Consider the following 12,389-nt stretch of genomic DNA (forward strand, 5'->3'; position numbering starts at 1 on the left):
AACGTATGATTACAGTACATGTCTATTCTCAGTACTTAGTTTACAATTTTGAAATAGATGCTTATCACCTCATGGTAGAACCAACCATTAATAAGTGTCAAAGATGGCAATCTAATAAAAGGGTTTGTGAAGGAAGTTGGCCTTGGAGTAGTGCTAACGATAATAGTTGTGAGCTTAAGCCTCTCAAACCAAATAAGCAATCAGATTGCAAATATAAATCAGTGATTGAGAATAAATCATGTTGGGTCGAGTTAGAAAGGAAGAGCAGTTGCCTTTTTAAGGTTCAGAACCATTCTAAGGCTAGAATTCAGTGCAGCAACTCGAAAATAGAAATAGTGGATTTACCTGAGCAAGGAATATTAACGCTAAGGTCAGATTGTACTGCTCGAACTGATGACAAAATATTAGTTGCCCAACACAGTATTCAGCTAGAAGATCAGGGAACATTTTCTGTGTCTTATATTGGAGAGGTTAATGATGTACCGAAGATAGTTTGGTTAGCTCGACCTCTGCACCCCAAGCGTCGGCTGATAGATGGCTATATCTGTTTGGTCTGACCAGAGCCACGAGCCATGCCATGATAATATTTATCTGTCAGGATGACAGATTCGCCTGAATGGATGGCCTGTAAAAGAGAAAAATATATTAAATTATTGAAAAAGCTTGCAGAGTATTCTGTTTTGACTTGCTCACTTTGTACACTTTAAACCCCCAATTGGTCACGCCCAAAATCGTTTTAAGCCACACGCTTATGGCCCCATAAATTGTGTTTCTCGGGCTTAGCTACAGTTTCAGCCCGTAAGTCAGAATCATTTGTCATAATTCGAGAGACCCCGAAATAAAACAAAAAAACCAAGAAAAACACTGGTCCAAAAGTTGACCCAACAACACCTTGGGCGATCGAAGTGGCCATTAAAAGTGCCACCAACAAACAGGCAACAAAATGTTGGGGGAGTAAAAATACGGTGGGGGACCACATGGCCAGCACTCGACACGAAAATCGACTGAAAAGCAATTATTTACACTTCGGCAATAAAACTATGGAACAGAAAAAAAAGAGCACACAGGGTGGCGGTATTGTGTCAAAAATGCGTTGTGCAATTTATTACCTTTAATTTTTCTTGTCTTCCTGTCCTTTCCTCGAGCAAAAAATTGCATTTCTGCGGATTGTTTTAGTTAGCTCGATTTGACCTTAATAAATCATACTGATGAAATCAATCGATTAACACAAGAAATACAATATTTAAAGACCCACAAGTTAGAATTAAAGGAATTAGACTTCCATCATGTAACTGGACATGCTTCTTTAATTTTGGCAATTATTATAATACTTGTATTAACTGTATATTTTATAAGAAAAATAAATGTACGAAGGCAATTACAAGCCATTGCCATACCAAACGGTATAGTTAATATTAAATCAATTTAAGTTATAAATAAATTATGTTAAAGAATGTTTTGATTAAAAATAAATAAATTAAAGATTCAAATTTTGTAATCCTAAAACATAAGTCATTTCAAGCCGTGCAAGGTGTTAAATTTATAATGCAAAATAAAATGTATCGAATAAATACAGTCCACTAATTTTATATTGCAATTGAATCAATTATGAAATTACAACACATACACCACAGTTTGCCGGCCCTTGCCAGAATGTTCAGACGAACACTGATAAATATTATGTCTAAGATTTAATGAGCTCTGCACATGTCATGTAAAACTGTGTAATTCGATCAAGAGCCATAGTTTACGATCTGGGACCCGACAAGGGTTCAGTTTTTCAAATACACTTGTAATCTGTAACAGCAGGCCACTTGTGCTATCTATTATTATCGCTCCCAGATGTGCCTTCAGCGAGAGTTCTTGTGCGGGGGGGCAAAATAGATAACTCCCCCGCCCAGACTAAAAAGATTAGGTCTCTGCGTAGACCATAGCTAAGATTAGAATAAGATTTTCGCATAAGTTTCTTGTCAAGAAGTTTTAAATAAAATGAAACAGTTTGAATACAGAACTCAAACAAATAGGTTGTATTTATTTACTATCCTTAACAGACATTAATTTATAAATTTGATCAGCCATGAGATTCTCAAACACCGCTTCTATCGCTGCCGCAACAGTGAAATATAGCACATGCGGTCAGTGCAAACAAGCTTTTAGACCAATGAGCATACAATTTTGGGTCCAAACATATATTATGAAAACAAACCAATTAAAACAAATAAGGAAGCAAACTTCGGCAAGCCAAAGCTCATATACCCTTGGAGCTTTTGCAACAATTAAATTAATTAATTAATTGATAGTTCCTAGCTAAATGATATCGTTTTCCGATTTTAACAAAGCGTAATTCTGAACTGTCAAATTATTAATAAGTCGAAAAGAACTTTTAACAAGAAAGGAAGCAAACTTCATATACCCTTGCAGTTATTTCAGGAACTAAATATTATGGTGATATATGATATATAATATTGTTTCCGATTGACATAAAAATAAAAACGTAATTCTGAACTGTCAATTTATTATTAAGTCAAAAAGGATTTTTAAAAAAATTACAAAATAAAAAAGTTACATTTAAAATAATTTGTATTTATATTTTTATTGTTCGCATGGGAGCTTAATGTTATAGTCGTCCAATTTTGATAAAATTTATAACGTAATTGTGAAATCTTTAACCAGTACTATATGTCTAAGAACTAATAGAAAATTTTAAAAACAGCAAAGTTATAATTTTGTTTGTATTTTTTTTTTCCGATTGTTTCTATGGGAGCTAAATGATATAGTCGTCCGATTTTAATGAAATTTAAAGCGTAATTCTGAAATATTTAACCATTACTATATGTCGAAGAACTAAAAAAAAAAATTTGAAAACAGCAAAGTTGTAATTTTTTTTGTATTTGTTTTGAGATTGTTCCTATGGGAGCTACATTATCGTCCGATTTTGATGAAATTTAAACCGTAACTCGGAAACCATTACCATTACTATATGTCGAAGAACTAAAAATAAAATTGAAAAACAGCAAAGTTATAATTTTTTTCATTCATTTTTCCGATTGTTCTATGGGAGCTATATGGTATAGTCGTCCGATCCGGCTCGTTCCGACTTATACACTACCTGCAATAGAAAGACAACTTTTGTAAAATTTTCATGCAGATAGCTTTAAAACTGAGAGACTAGTTTGCATAGAAACGGACGGACAGACGGACAATGCTAGATCGACTCTCCTAGTGATGCTGATCAAGAATATATATACCTTATAGGGTCGGAAATGTCTCCTTCACTGCGTTGCAAACTTCTGACTGAAATTATAATACCCTTTGCAAGGGTATAAAAAAATTACAAAATAGAAAAGTTACATAAAAACATATCTATGGAAGCTTTATGTTATAGTGGTCCGATTTTGATGAAATTTAAACTGTCATTCTGAAATATTTACCCAGAAAAAAATTAAAAAACTGCAAAGTTATAATTTTTTTTCATTTATTTTTCCGAATTTTCTTATGGGAGCTATATGCTTTAGCCGTTCGGCTTGTTCCGAGTTATGTACTACCTGCAATAGAAAGTAAACTTTTAGGAAAGTTTCATTCAGATAGCTTTAAAACTAAGAGACAGATGGACGGACAGACGGAAACGGCTTTATCGACTCTCCTAGTGATGCTGATCAAGAATATATATACTTTATAGGGTCGGAAATGTCTACTTCACTGCGTTGCAAACTCCTGACTGAAATTATAATACCCTCTGCACGGGTTACTTACACCAATAAAACAACAAGTTAAGGTTTAGTTTTATCTTGATTTTGTAGGTTTATATTGTCCTGTTATTACATTATTCATTTAAATCCAAGTAAGGCTAAGTCTCGTCGCTGCGCTGCCCAAAGACTTCGCAAGAAAGACGGCTATTTATATGCTTAGGTACAGTGCCTATGCTCTCTTAAGCAGGAACGCGAGGTATATGAACATGTGGTCCGTTTATATTACAATTATGCCGACGCCAGCACTTTCGGTGCGTGGTCCAGGGCATAGCGATCGGTTCATATTTCGGCAGGGACATTTGGATTATGTAAGTAAGTACTGTTGGTACAGTGGGAACACAGTACGTGTTTATACTACAAATTCCTCCTTTTGAAAAATAACGTAATAAAATGAAGTTATTTTCTAGTCATTATGTTTAATTGTTTAAACTATAACATTTTGAAAAATTTAAAAATTTATTAATTATTTGTAATTTGTTGTTGGTTTCTATTTTTTTTTTAAATTGGAATCTGAAGGAATTGGTAATTGTTTTTTTTTGTTTATTTTTTTTATTAGTATATATTATTAGAATTTATTTGGTTCAGACCATTGCTATTTATTTAGTTAAAAATTATGAATGAAAACTCTTTAACCTATCCTTTTTGTTTTATTATTTGTATTATTTGAAATTACCATGTTAACTTTTTCTTCTATGCTTTCAACCTTGTAGGGTCCAGTATATTTAAAGTCTAGCTCATGCCCTTTTTCATTTTTCAACAAACCCTGATCTCCTATTTTTAAATCAAAATCTAAAGTTTTTTTGTCATAGCTTTTTTTCTGCATATGAGCTTCTAACATTAATCTTGCTCTGTTAAATGCTTTTTCTAGTCCAAACTTAGATTCTTTAGCATAGTCTTCTATATCTTATGGAGTTTTATCTTATCTATACTATTAAAAACTAACCCATATGGGCAATAGTCATGTGTCATAGAGGGGGTTGTATTAAAACAATATACAAAGTATTTGAGCCACACATCCCAATCTGTTTTGTAACTGAAATGTATGATCGGATGAACTCATTAAATGTTCTGTGGCTTCGCTCCACGGTACCTACAGTCTGATGATGATGTGCGGTAGAAGTTATGTTTTTGATATTCAAATTTTTGCATAATTCTTTTAATATTGTATTTTTATATTCTGTTCCTATGTTCGTAATGAACGTCTTCATTGGACCGTACTTCAAAATAAAATTTTTAAATATAGAGATTGCTACTGTATTTGCAATTTTATTCTGTGTTGGTATTGCTACACGATATTTTGTTAAATCGCAGATTAGAGTTACTGCATATTCATTTCCTTGTTCAGATTTGGGTAGTGGACCGATCGTATCCACAATAACGTTTGGCGTTTCAGTGATAGTCAATGGGGTCTTTGTGTATTTCGGCATTTTCTTATATGCTTTGATATATATCTGGTCATGTTTTTTCAATAATAATACCCTTTTATTTTAAATGGTCTAATGGTCTAGCTATGCCTGTATGACCTTGTAATGGATCGTCATGGAATGTATGCAGTATTATTTCTTTCTCTTTATCATTATTTAATAATAGGGTCACCGGCTTGAGTAGCGCTCTTAGAGTAAAATTTGTAAAATTTTATTGCCCATTTTTTTAAATGATTCCATTGAGATGGTGTCAAAGATCTTTTCGCCCTGTGCCACTTTGAGTTGGCTCATATTTAGTATACCGGCTTGCTTTTCAAGCCATTGAAATAACTGACCTAACTCGAAAATTTCATTGGTGTATATATCGCTAACAGCAATTCTTGCTATAACTTTCTTTCCATGCTTTAGTAAGCAAAGTGAATCCGTTAAGCGCAAGGTCACTACTTTTCGTACCTCATCATTTACAATGACCTCGTATACGTTGGGCTGAGAAGCATCATTTAGACTTTGCCTAGGCAAATCTATTTGTTCTTGTTCTGATCCTGTGAAGGAATTTTTCTGTTTACTTTGGTTTCTGGTAGTAACATTTTTAGAAAACGCACGATAGGTTCAATTGAAATTATTTCTTAATTTTATTAGCTGTATGACCTTGTAATGGATTTGTATTACTGGCTTGCCGAAAGCTTGACTTAAAATTTTTGTACATGTTTGCGCTGCAGCTCAGCTGAATAGATAACGCGACAAATGTAGCGAGATAAGAAAGGCGAAGAACAGTAAACATGCAAAGCTGTATAACAGCCCTGCGTGTGCACCGCACTTTTATGAGCATTTGACTAGGTGCTGGCGCTCTGCTCTAAACATACTCCCCCCCGTTGGAAGAGGCACGGTTCCAACCAAATGGGATTCGATGGGCAGAGCGGCTAGTTTGGTCCTTTTGGTAAGACCTGTAGCTGTCCGGACCGCAGCTATTCTGACGACGCCGTTCTTTTCGGGTATGACTTTATGGATGCACCCAAGCTGCCATTTCATCGGTGGAAGGTTGTCCTCCAGAAGCAATACAACTCGACCGATTTGGATGTTGGATATTTTGATCCGCCATTTGCATCGTTCTTGCAACAGGGACAAATACCCTCTGCTTCATCTTTTCCAGAAGTGCTGCTGCATTTGCGTTACTCTTTGCTTACTGCTTAACCGGACTTCGCGAAGATGAGTGACGTCAGGCTTGTGTGGCTTGAACCTTTTAGGAAATGCGCTGGCGATAGCACCTAAAAATATTCAGCGTTTTCTGAAATTGGACTAATTCATGAAGGGCTAAGATGGCTGTACCGACAACTTGGCAGAAGTGAAATTTTGCCGATTTTACAGCCGCCTCCCATAGACCACCGAAATGTGGGGCACGCGAACTTATAATCAATCCCATTCGCTAAACAGTAGGAAGTTATCGAAGCCGTTGCGGTTCGCTCAAAATTAACTCCTTCAGTTCCGCTAGCTCTCGTTTAGCGCCAACAAAGTTTGTCGCATTATCACTCGATATAGTTCGTGGACTGCCTTTGAGGCTAATGAATCTTCTCAAAGCTGCAATGAAAGAATTCGTTGTGAGACAAGGACGGCGATGTAGTACTTGTGGGGTGCTTTGTTCCGGGTCTCTGACTTGTGATAGAACGGTCCACAATAGTCCACTCCTGTGGTGTGAAATGCTGGGTTAGGCTGAACTCGATCTGCTGGCAGGCTACCCATCACGTGTTCCCAAGCCACAGGCTTCATTCGACAGCATCTGACGCATTTGTTGATGACGCTAGCAACGAACTTTCGACCTTGAATTGACCAATACTATGCCGTAAAGCAGCGAGCAACGCCTGTGGTCCTGCGTGGAAGTATTTCTCATGATAATAGACGATAATCGCCCTGGTGACCGGATGATCCTTGGGTAACAATATCGGATGCTTAGCCTCGTAATCCAAGCTCGCATTTTGAAGCCTTTCACCAACACGAAATAAACCCTTGGAGCTAAGTCTTGGCCACAGAGAAATCAGCTTGCTCTTCGGAGGACAAGGTTTGCACTGGCTAAGAACCTCATACTCCACCGCTATGTGAACCTGTTGAATGCTCCTTTGGAGCAGAACGGTTCCGAAACTGATCTCGTCAACGGTAAGATAGATGGTTGAAGGTAATGACTTGGCTCTGCAATTTGAAATGAATCGATAAATGTACGCGAAAACACGCTGCAACTTGTCGGATGAGTTGAGAAACTTGCATTTGTTAGATAAGTCAGGGCCAACGGTTCCAATTAGCGCCGTGGAACACCGTTCCGGAAGGTACTTTACTGCATCTAAAAGGTAGGGCCAGTTCGACGCTCCTTTCAGTAGAAATGAAGGTCCATTTGCCCAAATGGAGTGCTCCAGCAATTCTTTGGGGGTACATCCGCGCGATACAACATCCGCCAATCCATACCTTTCGTCATCTCCTGGATTTTCGCGATTCTATTAGACACAAATACGTTGAACTCCCTCGGAGGTTGCCGAACCCAAGCCAACACAATAGACGAGTCCCACCAGCAGTGAAAGGTGCAATCAAAACCTATGGTTTCCTTAACGTTTACGATAAGCTCAGCCAATAAGCACGCTGCTGAAATTTCTAATCTTGGTATTGTTAAAGCTTTTAAGGGAGCTACTCTAGACTTGGCTCAGAGTAGATGTGCTTCAGCGTTGCCATTGGCCTCCAACCGCAAATACAAGCACGCGCCATAAGCTGCTGTGCTAGAATCACAGAATCCGTGCATCTCGACGGAAGCCTGCGATTGCATTACGAATCGTGGAAATTTTAGGTTCTGAACGATCGACAATTGAGAGGTCAACTCCCCCCATGACGAAAGAAGGGGCTCTGGCAGTGTGTCGTCCCTATCCATGTTAGTGCTCCATAGCTTTTGCAAAAAAAATTTTTGGATTTTGTAATAATGGGTGCTATTAAACCAAGCGGATCATAAAATTTCGCAATTGTTGACAACACAATCCGTTTTGTTGCTCGTTGACTTGTGAAAATTTGTGAAAAGTTAAAGAGAAGAATATCCGAAGATGGATCCCAGACCAGCCCCAAAGCTTTGGCGATAGCTGATCCGTCGTTGAATTTAATCAATTGCTCTTTATCGCGATCAGACTCTCCTTCGAGAGCGCTTGCTTCATTCGAACACCATTTTCGGATCGGAAAGTGGCCGCGCGCGGGTAGCTCCTTTACCTGATGACGAATTTCTTTCACCTCTTCAACTGAATCGCCACCAGAGATTAGATCGTCCACATAGAAATCTCTACGAACGATTTTAGCTTCAACTGGAAATGATTCCTCTTCATCATAAAAGAGCTGATGCATTGCTCTTATAGCCAAGAAGGCAGCCGACTTGGTTCCATAAGTTACTGTGTTTAGTTTATAAACACTCAATTAAGCTGTGAAGCTCTCTCGCCAAATGATGCATTGCAAAAAGTCATCATGATACGAAACACGAACGCACGAACGCGGAACATCTTGCAGATGTCTCCACAATGAGCTACTTTAAAAAATCTAAACCAAAGCAAAATATTAAAGATTTTTTAATTGTTGGTCCTGCTAGAAGCAAGTCGTTTAGAGCTATCCCCAGATGTAGTTTTTACAGAACCATCAAAGACGACACGAAGTTTAGTGGTAGTGCTTTCAAGCTTCTGAACAGAATGGTGAGGCAAGAAAAATTGTGGTACCGCTGGATCCCTTAATGCGAGAGACGTGTGTCCTAAAGAGGTATTCCTGTAAAAATGCCGAATACTGCGCTTTCAGATTGGGGTTTTTATTTAGTTTTGATTCCAAACTTTTTAAACGACGACGGGCCAGACAGTAGGAGTCACCTAAAGATCCGAATCCTAAAGTGGATAAAAGGCGAACCGCATATTGACCATTCTCCAGCCTAATGCAATTTTCTTTGAAATGCTGCTCGCATCGTAAGTCCTCGGCCAGCATCGATAGTTTTTCTGAACTAATGTCTTGAATCTCCCAAAACCGCTTTACTACGGCACCAAGTGTGTCATCATCTGAATGATCAGCAGGATCCTTGACAGCCAAGACAGATTTCCGATTTAGCATACTTGACATCCCTCCAGAAACTATCCAACCAATCTGGGTGTTTTGAAGCGTGGGCAAGGTGCTATCCAAATTAATTTTGCCTTTAGCGATTATTTCGATGAACAGACCAGCGCCAATTAAAAGATCAATTCGTTGTGAATTGTAGAAATGCGGGTCAGCTAGCGAAATGTTTTGTGGCATCCTCCATCCTGTAGTATTTATTTTGAAATTTGGCTGGTAATCAGTGATACTAAGAGTTACAACAGCTGCGAATATCGCACGATAGCTTGCATACCGTGAATATCGACTGCCTTATTAGAGTTCATGAAAGATTCCCCTATCCCAGAAAATAGTGTATGCGATTGTCTAAGTTTCGAATTAAAATGGCTAGCTAGGCGCTAAGTTATAAAGTTTAACTGAGAAGCTGAATCTCTTATTGCTTGGCAAGGCATAAATGACCAACTATATTTTTTACGTAGATTAAAGCAGTTGGAAGCAGCACGTAATTCATTGGCATGGTATTTAAGGTTTGTGGTGGAGAGTGATTAGTGATTAGTGATTAGGTTGTCATAATGGAGATGAGCATGAAACTAGTGATGATGAAGTCGATGGTAAGGCCTAAAAGCTTATAGATGGGTCGGATGATGGAGATGAAACTGAGGTCGATGGTATGGATGACTCTGGGATAATGTGCAGTAATGAATGGTGCTTCATGCGACAATGTTTACAATGAGTTGACTTACATTGCTGCAAGCTATGGCCTTTGCGTAAACAGATGAGGCAAAGGTGCATTTTCTTTGCTTCCCTATATAGAAGATTGGGACTCAAGCTTAAAAATTGGGAGCATTTTGGCAAATAATGATCTCTAGCATCGCAAAATATGCAAATTGGATGGTTTGAGTTAGTAGCAGATGCTATCTATGCATGCTTTTTCCCACCTGATGGTGTGGCGGTTGAATTACCACAGCTTGGTCCAAGTTTTCCATCATCCGGCACCTCTTCTCCAAAAAAGACTCCATAGCATCCCAGGTAGATAGCTCAGAGATTCACAAATCATTTTCCCATTTTTCACGGGTCCTTTAATCCAGCTTGTGTGTCACGATATGAATGAGAAATCCATCCAGAATTTGTTGTGTAGTGGCCAGGGTATGGATTCCTCGAAGATGTGAATTCATCCAATAGCTGAAATCACGAAGACCCTTAGCTGATCCCTTCTCGACACCTTTTAAACCGAATATTGCCTGAACGTGTGCCTGAAAGTGTTAAACTTTATTATCAAATCGATTAATAAGTAGATTTAAAGCCTTTTTATCATTCTCATTTAAGGGCTCAAGCGATCGTATGGTTTCCAAAGCCACGCCGCCTAAAGAGGACCTGAAATATTGTAATTTTTCAATACCACTTAGCTTGTTATCATTTCCGATGACCGTGGTAAAAGTTGCAAGAAAGTCCGGCCATTCTGAGTACGATCCTTAAAAAACGAGCAATCCTCTAGATTTGGCAATCGAGGCTTCCTAAATCTGAAAGAAAGATCCGCATTGTTTGTAATATCAAAGGATCTAGAATTGGCCGCTGTGGAACCCGGCAAATGCAGTTTGCGCAGAGCTGCTAAGGGCCGATTTAGTTTCATCCTTAAATCCATTAAGACTGCGAAAAATTCAAACCGCGTATCTTTACTAATCTCCGAAAAGTCTAGTTTTTCCAGCGAAGTCTGTGCAGAATCGAATTCAATCTTCATGGAGTTCACCCATTCCAGCCGCGCGAGGACATCAGATTCATCAAACTGCTCACTAGCTCCAGCAGTTAAATAAGCTTTCATTGCATTTAACTGCCGCAAAACGGAACGCACTTTGGCTCAGTAAAACTCGGTGGCTTTGGGAGCATCATTTTGAGCCTGAATTACGTCTCCTGGGTTAACCATTTTTTAGTTGTCTGACCGGATTCAGAGGGCAGGAAAGACCATGCCTATTGCCGTGCAAATGTTAATACACCGAGCGTCGCCAACAACGGAACGAAATCTTTGACTTTGTTTTTGTTCTTTTTACCGAAATTTTTGCCAAGCAACAGCGCACTGACTTGGCAAATCAATGTATGTGACCATACACATACACGGCTATTTACACATATATGTATGCAATATACGCGTTTAACAACAACTAATTACAATTCCTTTTATGTTGAATGTTTGCAGCACAACACAGTTTTGCTTCTTTCACAGCGCGAAAATGCTCAAAAAAAGAAACGGGCGGCCGGCAGCGTGCAGTTAAAGTGTTCGTGTTTGTAACTGAGATGCAGCAAACGACAGCGAAAATAAGTTATTGTTTAAACGATATTAAACAATGTTAAAAACCGACATGCAGACTTCGATTAAACGAATATCAAGTCGGGGTCACAAAAATGTTTATGGGGAAAACATCCAAAATGCCACTCTTTAGTTTAGAAATAGTAATTAAACACACGATATTTATTATTATTAATATCGGGGTGTCCAGTGTACCGCGACCTATAAGATCTATTGTACCCCCATTCAGAGCCTACAGCTCAGATATCAACCCACTTCCTCGAATAAAGTCGAGGAGTTTTAGTGGGTTGATTCTACTATGAGCTCAGGTGTAAGAGTTCTGGTTCCTAAGATTTTACATCTTATGCTTGCTAACGCCGGACAGTCTGCAATGATGTGTCTAGAGGTTTCGTCCTCTATGTCGCAGAATCTGCAAGTTCCACTGCTGGTTATTCCCATCTTACCTAGGTGACTTTTCAGTCTACAGTGCCCGGTTAGTAATCCGGTAACGATCCTAAGTGAGTTTTTCCCCAGTTGAATAAGTTCCTTGAACCTCTTCTTGTTATAGTTATTTATTTGAGTTTTGGCTTGCCTAAGACCTGGGGTATTTCTCCAGTGTTCTTGTCTCATGGCGCCTTCCGCTTTCCTAAGGTATTCTTTTATAGTGTGCCTCCCTATGCCACAGTAGGGCTCTGGGCCTACCAGGGGCTGTTCGGCTCCTAGTTTTGCCATTTTATCGGCAAGTTCATTTCCGGATATGTCCTTATGTCCCGGAATCCATCTGAGGGCCAGCCTATTTCGACTGCCCAGTATATTTAGCTTACTCTTCACCTCTAGGACTAGCTTCGAGGT

The 12,389-nt window shown here is 38.6% G+C and overlaps 1 pseudogene; it reads right to left on the bottom strand.

Annotated features, from left to right (window-relative positions):
• LOC121466799 overlaps positions 1–8,536 on the bottom strand; it is a 45,496-nt pseudogene extending 36,960 nt beyond the window's left edge.
• Positions 8,537–12,389: the final 3,853 nt, after the last annotated feature.

The sequence above is a fragment of the Drosophila elegans genome, unplaced genomic scaffold (assembly GCF_018152505.1).
Source record: "Drosophila elegans isolate 14027-0461.03 unplaced genomic scaffold, ASM1815250v1 contig_155, whole genome shotgun sequence".
Taxonomy (NCBI): Eukaryota; Metazoa; Arthropoda; class Insecta; order Diptera; family Drosophilidae; genus Drosophila; species Drosophila elegans.